Source organism: Panthera leo, chromosome C2 (assembly GCF_018350215.1).
Source record: "Panthera leo isolate Ple1 chromosome C2, P.leo_Ple1_pat1.1, whole genome shotgun sequence".
Lineage (NCBI taxonomy): Eukaryota > Metazoa > Chordata > Mammalia > Carnivora > Felidae > Panthera > Panthera leo.
The window spans coordinates 16,026,629-16,039,018 of NC_056687.1; the positions used below are offsets into that span (position 1 = coordinate 16,026,629).

At 39.4% G+C, this 12,390-nt stretch overlaps 1 long non-coding RNA gene across 1 annotated transcript in view; it reads left to right on the forward strand.

The window, feature by feature from the left end:
• Nucleotides 1-83: 83 nt before the first annotated feature.
• LOC122198477 overlaps nucleotides 84-12,390 on the forward strand; it is a 267,549-nt gene continuing 255,242 nt past the window's right edge. Inside the window, exon 1 of the long non-coding RNA XR_006193000.1 lies at nucleotides 84-126. This is a non-coding gene — a long non-coding RNA (uncharacterized LOC122198477). The remainder of the gene's footprint in view (nucleotides 127-12,390) is intronic.

The following is a 12,390-nucleotide window of genomic DNA, read 5'->3' on the forward strand; positions in this document are numbered from 1 at the left end:
TCCGTCCCACGCGCATGCGCCAAAATTGCGCGTGCGCAAGCTCGGCAGTGGGGGGGAGGGGCTTCGGAGGCGGAGAGGCAAATCGGGGCTTCTTTCTAGCAGTCTCTGTAAATGCTTTTGGAATTTGTAAGTGAACAGTTATATAATCTGCACCTGCTGATATTTGCTTTCTTATTTCGAGTATTTAAATTTGTTTCATTTTATGGATTAGCAGTTGATGCAGGGCATCCTCGATTGTTTTTGACTAAGGGGGGTGGTTTTTTTCTTTTTTCTACATTTAGAAGTTTTCTTCTGTTCCTTGTTTGCAAAGAATTAAAAAAAGACATAATGGTTACTAAATTTTACCTTTGTTACATTAACTGAACACTTAAGGTTTTTTTCTCATTTAATTTTTTTACTGTTGTATATTATAAAAATAACCTTCCTGATGTTAAATCATACATGCACTCTTTTTATAAACCTCACTGAGGCAAGATAATTTTTCTTTTAATACCCTGCTGAATTTGGAATGCTTATAATCTAGCTCTGTTTTGATTATGCTATCCTCATGGGATGAGTTAGGACATTGTTTCTGGAACATTTGGTAGAACTCATCCATAAAATTGGCTGGGCTTAGTGTTTTTATTAGTGGGTGGTTCTCTGATGTTTTGGATCATCTTCTATAGGTTATTAGGCTATTCAGGCATTTACATTCTTTTTGAGTCAATTTTTGAAATTTCCCAATGAAACATTTTTACATCTAGTTTTTAAAATTTGAGTAATAAATATACAGAAAAATATAGTTTACATTTTTAAAACCCTAAGTACCTACCACCTGGAATTTACAATTAATAGTACTTTTTCATGTTTCCTTAAAAGTTTTTATTTTACTTTTTTAAGTACATATTATATCATACTATATGTTATTATTTAATATGTATGTTAAATATAATATTTATTATAGGGAATTAGCTCACACGGTTATGGAGACTGGCAAATCAAAATCTGCAGAGCCGATTTCCCATCCTTAAAAGAGTTTTTAAGAGTGTTACTGTTTTTGTTTTTGGTTTTTTTAATGTTTATTTATTTTTGAGAGAGAGAGTGTGATACGGAGATGGGCAGAGAGAAGAAGACAGAATCCCAATTGGGCTCCACGCTGACCAGGGAGCCTGACGTGGCGCTCGAACTCAGGAACTGTGAGCTCATGACCTGAGCTGAAGTCCGACGCTTAACTGACTGAGCCACCTAGGCGCCCCAAAAGAGTTTTTAAATATAAGAACTAAAATATTACAGCTGAAGTGGATGTTCGCCTTCAGTTCCATTTTGTAACCCTTCCTCCAACTTAACTGCTCTCATGAATTTAGCAAGTATGTCTCTAGTCAATGTTTTTATGCTTTTACATTCAGATAATCATGAGCAGCATATGGTTTGTGTGTTACCAGATTTGTTTCACTGGTAATGGGTTGGACATATGGTTCTTCACATTTTTTTTCACTCAAAATTTTCGCTCTATGTTTTCATATATATAAAGTTAGTTTATTCCTTTTAATTGCCAGAGAGAGTATTACATGAAAATATAAATATCCTATCTGGAATGGATAAATATCTATTGGTAAACATTTAATCCTTCCCAGATTTTCACTATTATAAACAACACTGTAATTAACTTTGTCAAACATGGTTTTTTTCTGGGCCTGTACGAAAGTTTCCTAGGATTGAAGCCAGAGTGGATCAATCGTGTTGTATACACATTGTCAATTTTACTAAACATTTTCAAGTTTCCAGGTTTCTCTCCAAACTAATTGTGCTTAGTTGGTGGCAGATTTAGTATTTGATTTAATATTGTTAGACTTACTTATTTATTTATTTTAAATGGAAATGGTCTAATTGCTAATTAAGTTTAGGCATGTGTTCTATATGCTGTTTATTTGAGTTTCTTTGTGAATTGTCTATTCATTTTTGCTTATTTTTCCTTCTTAATTTTGTTTTTATTTTCATCAAAGTTGATACATGCATAATTTAATAGGCCAAATAATTCTCCATGATTTCTTACAAAAACCAGTCCACTCTCGTACACCAGTATCCAGTTTCTCACGTGTCTTGCTCCAGTGGTGACCATTTTCAACTTTTAGCTCTTTCTTTGGCTATTTATCCACGTCTCTGCATACCAAGCTTATAATGATATTACTTCATTTCTCAATTTTTGCATTATCTGTTCCCATGATAGAAGGTAAAGTTTGCGTGATAGAAGGCAAGCATTTGATTCTCCTGCCTCTAGTAAACAAATGTAATTGCCAGCCAGGTCCCCTCTCCCTATTTGCCCAATAAGTGTATATCATGATTTATTTATTTGTTTGTTTGTTTATTTTTACATTATTCTGTCTGTAGAAATGCTCCCTGGAACAGAAATGCTCCCTGGAACTGATATCTGTATGACACCAGTTACTTTTGTCCTTGCGCAACTTTTTGCTTTCCTTAAGGCTAATAATCATCTGGTATATGAATCTCCGTGGTCTGCCATAACAAATGACCACAAACTGGATGGCTTAAAACAGAAATTTATTCTCTCACTTCTGGAGGACAGAAGTCTGAAATCATGGTGGTGGGAGGGCCGTACTCCCTATGAAGCCTCTAGGGAAGAATCCTTCCTTGCCTCTTCTATCTTCGGGTGGTTGGCAGTAATCCTTGGCATTTCGTGGCTTGAGGCATTTTTGCCCTGGTCTTCAAGTAGACTTTTTTATTGTATGTCTCTCTGTCTCCAAGCCTCTTTCTTTATAAGAGACACCAGTCATTGGATTTAGGACCCGCCTCATTTTAACTTGATTACGTCTGCAAAGACGCTACTTGCAAATAAGACACATATATGTATATAGGGGCAGGGTGGGGGAGAGTTTAGGATTTCAGCATATCTTTTTGAGGAATGTGACTTAACCCACAACACCTAGTAGTAGCTATGCTGTCATTTGCATAGGTTTTTCTAATTGTTTACCCCCTGTCTGCCCTCTACCCCATCCCGATACATTTAAAGATGTTGAGGGGCACCTGGGCGCTCAGTCTGTTGAGTGTCCGACTTCAGCTCAGGTCATGATCTCACAGTTCATGGATTTGAGCCCCACATTGGGCTCTGAGCTGACAGCTTGGAGCCTGCTTGGGATTCTCCCTCTCCCTCTCTTTCTGCCCCTGCCCAGTTCGTGAGTGCTGTCTCTCTCTCAAAATAAATAAACACTTTTTTAAAAAAGAAATGTTTACTGGACTTCGGGAATGACTCAAAATTCTTAAGGACATAACCCTGGGCAAAGTAGCTCTCTTTCCCAAGGGCAATTCCTGGAGAGAGACTTGCCTGTGAGCTGCCAGCAGCCAACAGGTGGCAGCACTGGTGCCTTGGCCCCCAGGGGGAATCTGGGTAGTGCACCACAGTACCCATTATACCATTCTGCCATTTTGAGAGAAATTCAGGCTTCCAACTAGCATATCCTCTCTTCAGTTGAATATATTGTGCTTTTTGGCTTATCTATTGAGATTTTTATTTGGTAAGCATTTTTTTTCTAATATGGGTTTTGTTTTGTTTTGTTTTAAGTAGGCTTCACATCCTGTGCAGAGCCCAACACAGGGCTTGAACTCATGACCCTGAGATCAAGACCTGAGCTAAGATCAAGAGTCGGATGCTCAACCGGCTGAGCCACCCAGGCGCCCCTCTAATTTCTTACAATTAATCTTTTGTTTTATGAATGCAGCATCGGTTCTCCTCCCTCTGAGGTTTTCAGTTATACTCTTTTCAAAGTTTCCAGGTGTTTGCTGTATAAATTCTAATCTGGTGACCTTTCCTTTGTTCCTTAGCTTGCATGTTACTCTTTCATGGTATTTGCTTACTTTAGATGTTTACTTTCTGGTTGCGTGCCCATCTTTGTAGTTGAGATTGGGTTAGCCTACGCGTGAAGGTGGTATGTGCACCACAGCCAGCCACAGGGATTGTAGAAGAGGGCGCGTTTAGCTGCCAGATAGTGCTATACGGTGGCTTCTCTTTGGAAACTGGAGCTCCCCCCTCCTCCGGAGCTTGGCCCAGCCCAACATTCACACCTAGTGCTCCAGTCCCTGCTCTGGTTGTGGGTTGATGAAATCAGCCACCCTGGTAGTTATTCCAGCATTCCTTCCAATAACTTGCATCCACAGCCTCTACACGTGGAGTTCTTCTGGAATCCCTCCCAGCTTTCCTTTGACAATCACATGCCTTGTACTCTCTTTTCAAGATAGATGGGACACTGTATCACCTCACTGAATATCCTTTCCATCTTTCTTTTAGTATGCCTTCCTGAAATACTGAGGCCGGAACCTTCAGAACTACATTTTTTAGATTTCCTTGAAGCTCTAGTTTTGGATGTGATTTAAGTCCCACTAACCATTTACAACGTAGGAGTTTTAGATTTTATTTATTTATTTTGAGAGAGAGAGATTGAGAGAGAGAGAGAGAATGCATGCATGCACTAGTGGGTGAGGGGCAGAGAGAGAGGGAGACAGAAGAACTGAAGCAGGCTCTTTGGACATCAGAGAGTCCAACACGGGGCTCGAACCTATGAACTGTGAAATCATGACCTGGGCCAAAGTCAAGAGCCGGACACTTAACCAACTGGGTTTTAAGCATTGCATGAGTTTTAGAAGGCACACAGGCAACACGCTGAGGTAGAGGTTGACTTCTGTTGCCTCTGTTATTTTAACTGGCAAGACAGGTTGTAGAGGAGCTTGATTTTCCTGCAATGACTGTGGCAGGGCTCTCAAAGCTCTAGCTTCATAGGTGAGAGGCAGGGCATAGCTTCTTTATTTTGATGCCGTGGATGGTGTCATAGGTGGCCTGGGTCTGGAGCCAACAGCTGCAGCAGCCAGTTGCTTCTGGCAGGGCCACAAGCTCAGTTCTATAACGTGGCTTTAAGAGGTATTCCCTGAAGCTCAGCCGAGAGCTGATCTTCTTCAGACCTCCCATGACTATGATACCCATTAGATATCCTGTAATAAATTCCTTTTAGCTTAACCAAACTGGAGTGGATTTTGTATGTAATAAAACCCTCACTGATACATGAGGATTCATGGCATTTTCTGGTATATTACAGTACAGCTTTCTTATTTCAAAGATGTTTTAGATTTTAGGGGTATTGCTAGTGGTTTTGGCGGTATGGTATTAGGATCACATGTTTAGGCATTTTGATTTCATCTTCCTAGTGAGGATTCACTTTACTCCGAGACAACAGAGTTTAATAGCATATTGTAACAAGAGATGTTTACTCTTAAAAAGATTTTGGTCCAAGCCTCTTGCAGTATAAAAGGTAATATCTTCCTCCTCCTCCTCCTCCTCCTCCTCCTCCTCCTCCTCCTCCTCCTCCTCCTTCTTCTTCTTCTTCCTCTTCCTCTTCTTCCTCTTCTTCCTCTTCTTCCCCGTCCCCTTCCCCTTCCCCTTCCCCTTCCCCTTCTCCCTTTTTTTGGCAACAGTTATTTAGCAGGTTCTTATCACACCTAAGCCTGGCTTGCATTTTTAAAAATTTGAGAGAGAGAGAGTGTGTGTGAATGGGGGAGAGGGGGGGAGAGAGAGAGAGAGAGAGAGAGAGAGAGAGAGAGAGAGAGAGAGAATCTTAAGCATGCTCCATGCTCAATGCAGAGCCCAATGTGGGGCTTGATCCCACAACCCTGGGATCATGACCTGAGTTGAAATCAAGAGTCAGATACTCAACCGACTGAGCAACCCAAGCATCCCATGGCTTGTGTTTTAGTAGAAACCACAAGTTGCAGCTGGAGCTCTCCATGAATCCAAGAGTGGCCCAAATCTTAACTTGATTACAAGTCTCCTCTTGATATAAGGGGACTTTGTAGGGGGTGTTAGTTAATTCTACCATAGTCTAGTAGTTAGTGAAATAATTCATAAGCCTAAAATAGCTAATATTAAGTACATCTTTAAAAATTATTCTAAATTTTTACAACCAAAGAATTCTAAATTTTTTTTTAAATTTCCATAAAGCATCAATCCTTCAAGGTTGATCATTACACTTACAAAACACTATTAACACAGGAGTGCCTGGGTAGCTCAGTTCGTTGAGCATCTGACTCTTGATTTTGGTTCAGGTCGTGATCCCAAGGTTGTGAGATCAAGCCCTGCTTTGGGCTCCATGCTGAGTGTGAAACCTACTTAAGATACTCTCTCTCTTTCCCTATGCACCTCTCTCCCACTTGTGCTCTCTCTCTAAAAACAAAAAAGCAAACAAACAAAAAAACCAAAAACACACCAGGAGACAAATTGGGAGAAAATATTTGCAAAAGACCCAACTGATAAAGGATTCTTACCCAACATATACAGAGAATCTGAAAACTCAACAATAAGAAAAAAATCATATTAAGAAAAAGGGCAAAAGATCTGAACAGACACATCACCAAAGAAATTATACAGATTCCAAATAAGCATATGAAGCTATGTTCAACATTATATGTTATTAGGGAATCTCAAGTTAAAACAACCATGGGAGCAGTAGGAACTCTCCTAGACTGCTGGTGGAAATGCAAAATGGCAGTCACTTTGGAAGACAGTTTGGTGGTTTCTTACAAAATTAAACATACTCTTACCATACAATCCAGTAATTACACTCCTTGGTATTTATTTACCCAACTGAGTGGAAAACTTCTGTCTACACAACAACCTGCACACTGATGTTTATAGCAGCTTTGTTCATAATGCCCGAACTTGGAAGCAACTAAGATTATTTGGTCCTTCAGTAGATAAATGGATGCGTAAAACAGTGATACATCCAGACAATAGACTATTTTTTAGCCCTAAAAAGAAGTGAACTATCAAGCCAAGAAAAGATATGGAGAAAACTTACATGTGTATTAATAAGTACAAGAAGCCAATCTGAAAAGGTTATATATATGGTATGATTCTAATTGTATGACATTCCAGAAAAGGCAAAACTATAGAGACAGTAAAAAGATCAGTAGTTGCTACGGGTTAATGAGGAGAAAGGGATGAAGGTGAGGCACAGAAGATTTTTAAGGCTGTGGAATTATCCTGTATGATACTATAATGGTGATACATACATACATTTGATAAAACCTTTAGAATGTACACCAAGTGTGAGCCTTAGTGTAACCGATGGACTTCAGGTGATAACAATGTATCAGTGTAGGTTCACCGATGGTAACAAATGTTTCTCGTGTGTGTGTGTGTGTGTGTGTGTGTGTGTGTGTGTGTGTGTGTGTAGGAGGTATATGAGAACTCTTTATTTTACAGTCAATTTTGCTGTAAATCTAAAACTGCTTTAAAATATAAAGTATATTTAAAGGAAACATTAGGACAAATTAAAAATATATTTTTTAGGGGCACCTGACTGGCTCAGTCGGTACAGCATGCATCCATTTGTGGGTTTGGCTTTTGGCTTTGTCCAGCAGACGGCAGAAGAGATTACTCAAGACTCCATGCAAGTTAAGCGAGGTGAGAGGGAGGCTAAGGGAGGTCTCCCCCAGCTGCTCTCAAGCTCCCTTATTTATTAAGCATACATTCAGGGAAACAATGTGCAGTAGGTCAGTGGGCTATGTGCCAGAAAGAGTATTGAAAACGTGCAGAAAAACAAGTTAAGACAGGATAAAATATTCCATGTGATAACGTGGTCTAAGGAATTTATGAGCACAAGCAGTACCTAACCCCTAGATATATATTAACTAGATAAGAGAAACATGACCCACTGTTTTCAGCAAGGCCAGAAAGCAGTATTCTGCTTTGCAATGTGTTCCCTATAATCTCCTAACCCAGGACATAGCTTTTTGATTTTCCACAACTATTGATCTTGGGGTTATGAATTTGAGCCCCTTGTTGGGTGTAGAGGTTTCTTTTTAAAAAAATCTTAAAAAAATTTTTTTTAAGTTTATTTATTTATTTTGAGAGAGAGAGAGAGCAGGGCAGGGGCAGAGAGAGGGAGAGAGAGAATCCCAAGCAGGCTCCATGCTGTCAGTGCAGAGCCCGATGTGGGGCTCGAATTCACAAACTATGAGACCATGACCTGAACTGAAATCAAGAGGTGGACGCTTAACCGACTGAGGCACCCAGGTGCCCCCAAAATAAAATCTTTAGCATATATAACACATATTGTTGTTTGTTTTTGTTATATGGTTAGACTTACAGGGTAATTTTAAGTATTTTTATTAAAATTATACTTAAAGGTAGAGTTAAAAGATAAGCATGTTAGTTGATAAAATGCCTCTTACTATCACTATTATCATAATAGTTACTATTTTACTTAAAAAAATCCTCAGTAGGCTTTAGAAATTTAGAGATCAGTGATGTTCACATTGAGAAAAAACATATCTATACTTGACAACAATGCTTTTTGTCTTCTGATGTTGCTATTAATATTTTCATGCTATAATGACCTCAGTTAAAAGTGTGGAAAAGAATCCCTTTAATACAGCATTGGCCAGTACAGTAAAGCTGTATTTACAGCCAGTCGAATTGTCAAGAGGGTTACTCATCCACTGGGTTATTTCACAACCCTCTTCTTAAATTTGGTTGCTTTGGACACATCTTGTCCTGGAAACAAAATCTAGGCTCCATAATACATTCAGAAATAGTGGATTCATGTCTTTTTTCCAGCTGGTCCTGGTAGGGTTTACACATTTACTCCTACACCATAGGAACAGCTGTTCGAAGAGCTGAAGGGTGCATTCAATTCCATTACTTTGGCACAATAGAAGGTCGCATAAAAGAGAGAGACTCTCTCAGCCTGTCCATAGTTGGAAAATTAATTCTTTTAAGTGCTTTTAAAAAAATCTCTACAGGTGGTCAGATCTTATGAACTTAGGACCAGCAATGACCTCATCACCTTCAGCTGGTCTAAAAGTTATCTTTGGCTGCTGAGTACTTTATGAAATCTTGTTAATTATGATTGTTTTTCCTAGTTATAAGTCCTTCTGGATAAATTTTTATAAAACATTTATTTTTATTGCTTACATAACTACATAAAATATTTTCATTGGTGTCAAAATGTCATGTTATTGCCAAACAGATTCCATTTCAATTTCTAGAAATTATTGGAAAGTTAATATTCACATTTTAATGGCACCCTTGCTATAGTATTAAATCATGCTTTACTGAAATTTACAACAGAAGTCATAATTACATTGTGTTTATACAGAATAAAGCACAGAATAGACAACCATTCCAGTTAATCTCTATGGTTAATAATTATATTTTCCTTTCTCTTAAAGATAAATCATGAATGAAATTCAGTGTCCTTTTGAAACTGAGTTTTCACGGAAATGATTTTCATGGACACTCATCCTTCACTTCTCTTTACAGCACAGTGGTGTTTTAGTTTAGGAATCATAAATTAAATCTTTCTCCTGGTTTGGGAAACCGTACCCTATCCATTTCTATGTTAAGAAAAGAGAAAATATTTTAAAGAGTAAGATTAGGTAGGAAAGTCATAGTGCTACCTAGGCATTTGGTTTCTCCTTAGAGATGTCATTTCAAGAAAACTCAACCTCCATATAGACATCATTTCAGGATGTAACAGTTTTTTTTTTTTTAATGTTTATTTTTGAGAGGGAGAGTGAGCACAAGTGGAGGAGGGGCAGAAAGAAAAGGGGACAGAGGATCCAAAGAGGGCTCTGCACTGACTGCCTGAGGTGGGGCTTGAACTCGCGAACTATGAGATCGTGACCGGAAGTCGGATGCTTAACCGACTGAGCCACCCAGGCACCCCCAGGATGTAACTGTTCAAGTGCAGAGCTACACTTTTGGGTGGAAACGTCCTTTGGAGTTACACATTGAGGCTCGTTTAGTCATCCCGAGTAATGAGCTTTCAGCAGTAATCATGTTTCCCAGTCTGGGGGAATCCCCAGGAGAGCTGGAGAATAACTAAAGGGCGGACTTGAATCAGGTCTGCCGGAGCACCTGCCATCATTCTTCAGGTCTTCTTTGCCTGGATCTTGCGTCTCTTCTCCTGTGGACTGAATTGTGCAACCTCTCTGCTTCCCCCTTCATTTGTTGAAAACCTAAACCCCAATGTGATGGCGTTTGGAGGTGTGGCTTTTGGGAGATAAGTAGGTGTATATTATGTCACAAGACAGCATGCCTTCATGATGGGATTAGTGTCTTGTAAGAGGCGACTTCAGAGAGCCTGCTGCTTCTCTCTCTCTCTGCCATGTGAGCACACAGTGAGAGGTCAGCCGTCTGCAAGCCAAGAGGGAAGCTCTCAACAGAACTCAACCATGCCGGTCCCCTGATCTTGGGTTTCCAGGCTCCAGAACTGTGAGAAACAAATGTCTGCTGTTTAAGCCACCCAGTCTACCATGTTTTGTTATGGAAGTGGCTGACTAATCCATCCTCCAAAGACAGGAGATTTGAAGCCTGAGTACACGGGAAAGGTGCAGTGGGGAATTCAGATGGTGGTCTACGCAGTTCAGGAACACAATGTTTTAAAAGTTTCGCTATTGGTTCAGTATTCTCTTCTAGTGTATCAATAGAACCGCAGAAGAAGATTCAGTTGAAGAGATGGCATTAGAAGCACAGCATTCTGGTGGGATCAATAAAGAGTTTGTAAGTCAATTACCTTTCTGCCTGTACTGATTTTTGATAATGAAAGGAAATTTAAAAAGTAGACGTTATTTATGGGGTGCCTGGGGGCTCAGTCGGTTGAGTTTCCGACTCTTGATTTCAGCTCAGGTCATGATCTCACAGTTCATGACATTCAGCCCCTGACAGCACGGAGCCTGCTTGGGATTCTCTCTCCCTTTCTCCCTCTGCTCCCCCAACCCGGCGGCTCATGCTCTCTCTCAGTTGGTGAAGTGACCGACTTCAGCCACAGTCTCCCGGTTCATGAGTTTGAGCCCTGCATTAGGCTCACCACTGTCAGCACAGCCTGCTTCAGGCTGTGTCTTGATATCTCAGAGCCTGGAGCCTGCCTCAGATTGTGTCTCCTTCTCTCTCTGCCCATCCTCCACTCACACTCTCTCTCTCCCTCTCAAAAATAAATAAACCTTAAAAAAATTTGAAGAAAGTTGAATTTATAGGTTAAGTTATGGAATATTCTGAACTGGATACCATGCCTTCCTGATAATATTCTGATTAAATATTTGTTGATTTGACATAAATATTTGTTGATCTACTTTATGGCATAAATTTAGCAAAGAATAGGAGTCCTATCAAAATCTTTATTACATTTTTGTGGGAAAGTATACCTTTATGGCTCACTCATACTAGATGTGACACTGATTACTTGGGAGTGAGAGTGAAGATTTGCCCTGGCAAATTTGGAAACACAGCTTAAAAGTAGGTAATACACACCTGGAGACCCTTTCTCTCCAGCCTTGACTCAGGTACCTATTATCTTGACTTTCCCTAAGTCATCAGAGCATATATTTACTTTGCTTCTCCCCCCTCCCCTTTTTGAGATTTAATTGCCATATAACCCTGCAGTGATCACCACAATGTTGTTAGTGAATGTCCATCACCTCACATAGTCACAATTTTTTTTTCTTGTGATAAGAACTTTTAAAATCTACCCTTGTAGCAACTTCTAAATATACACGTCAGTATTATTAACTATAATCATTATGTTGTATGTTACATTCCCAGAACATATTTATCTTACAAATAAAAGTTTGTATCCTTCAACATTTTTGCACCTTTTGAATTGGGTGAGGCTGGCCAAAGGTACAAACTTCCAGCTTAAATTGCTTCTAGAAAATGCCAAATCCTACTGAATAAAAACAAATGCATATGTTTAATATTTGTCATACTGCATTTTTATTTTTGTGGAATATTGCTTCAAATAAGCAGGGATTCATCTAGGACATAGGTCTTTTTTTTTTTTTTTTTTTTTTTTTTTTTTTTTTGGTCACATGCAGATCTGTGTTATAACTAAATGTTACTAAATGTGACAGAATTCTGCCTATAGACCTAAGTAGGACATATTCCATTGTGATAGATAGAATAAAGGTCCCCAAAGATATCCACATCCTAATCCCCAGAATGGGTGACTATGTTCCCTTATCTGGCAAAAGGGACTTTGCATATGTGATTAAATTAATAATTTTGATAGGGGAAGATTATGCTGGGTTCTCCAGGTGGGTTCAATATCATCATAAGTCTCCTAAGAGAGAAGAAGCAGAGTCAGAGTAGAAGATGTGATGAAAACAGAAGTCAGACTGAGAGGGAGAGAGAGAAAAAGAGAAGGGGGAAGAGAAACAAAGATATTGAGATAAAAAATGTTTATTTTTTTATTTTTATTTTTTAAATATCTTTTTAATGTTTATTTCTGAGACAGAGACAGAGCATGAGTGGGGGAGGGGCAGAGAGAGAGAGGGAGACACAGAATCAGAAGCAGGCTCCGGGCTCCGAGCTGTCAGCACAAAGCCCGACGCGGGGCTTGAACCCACAGA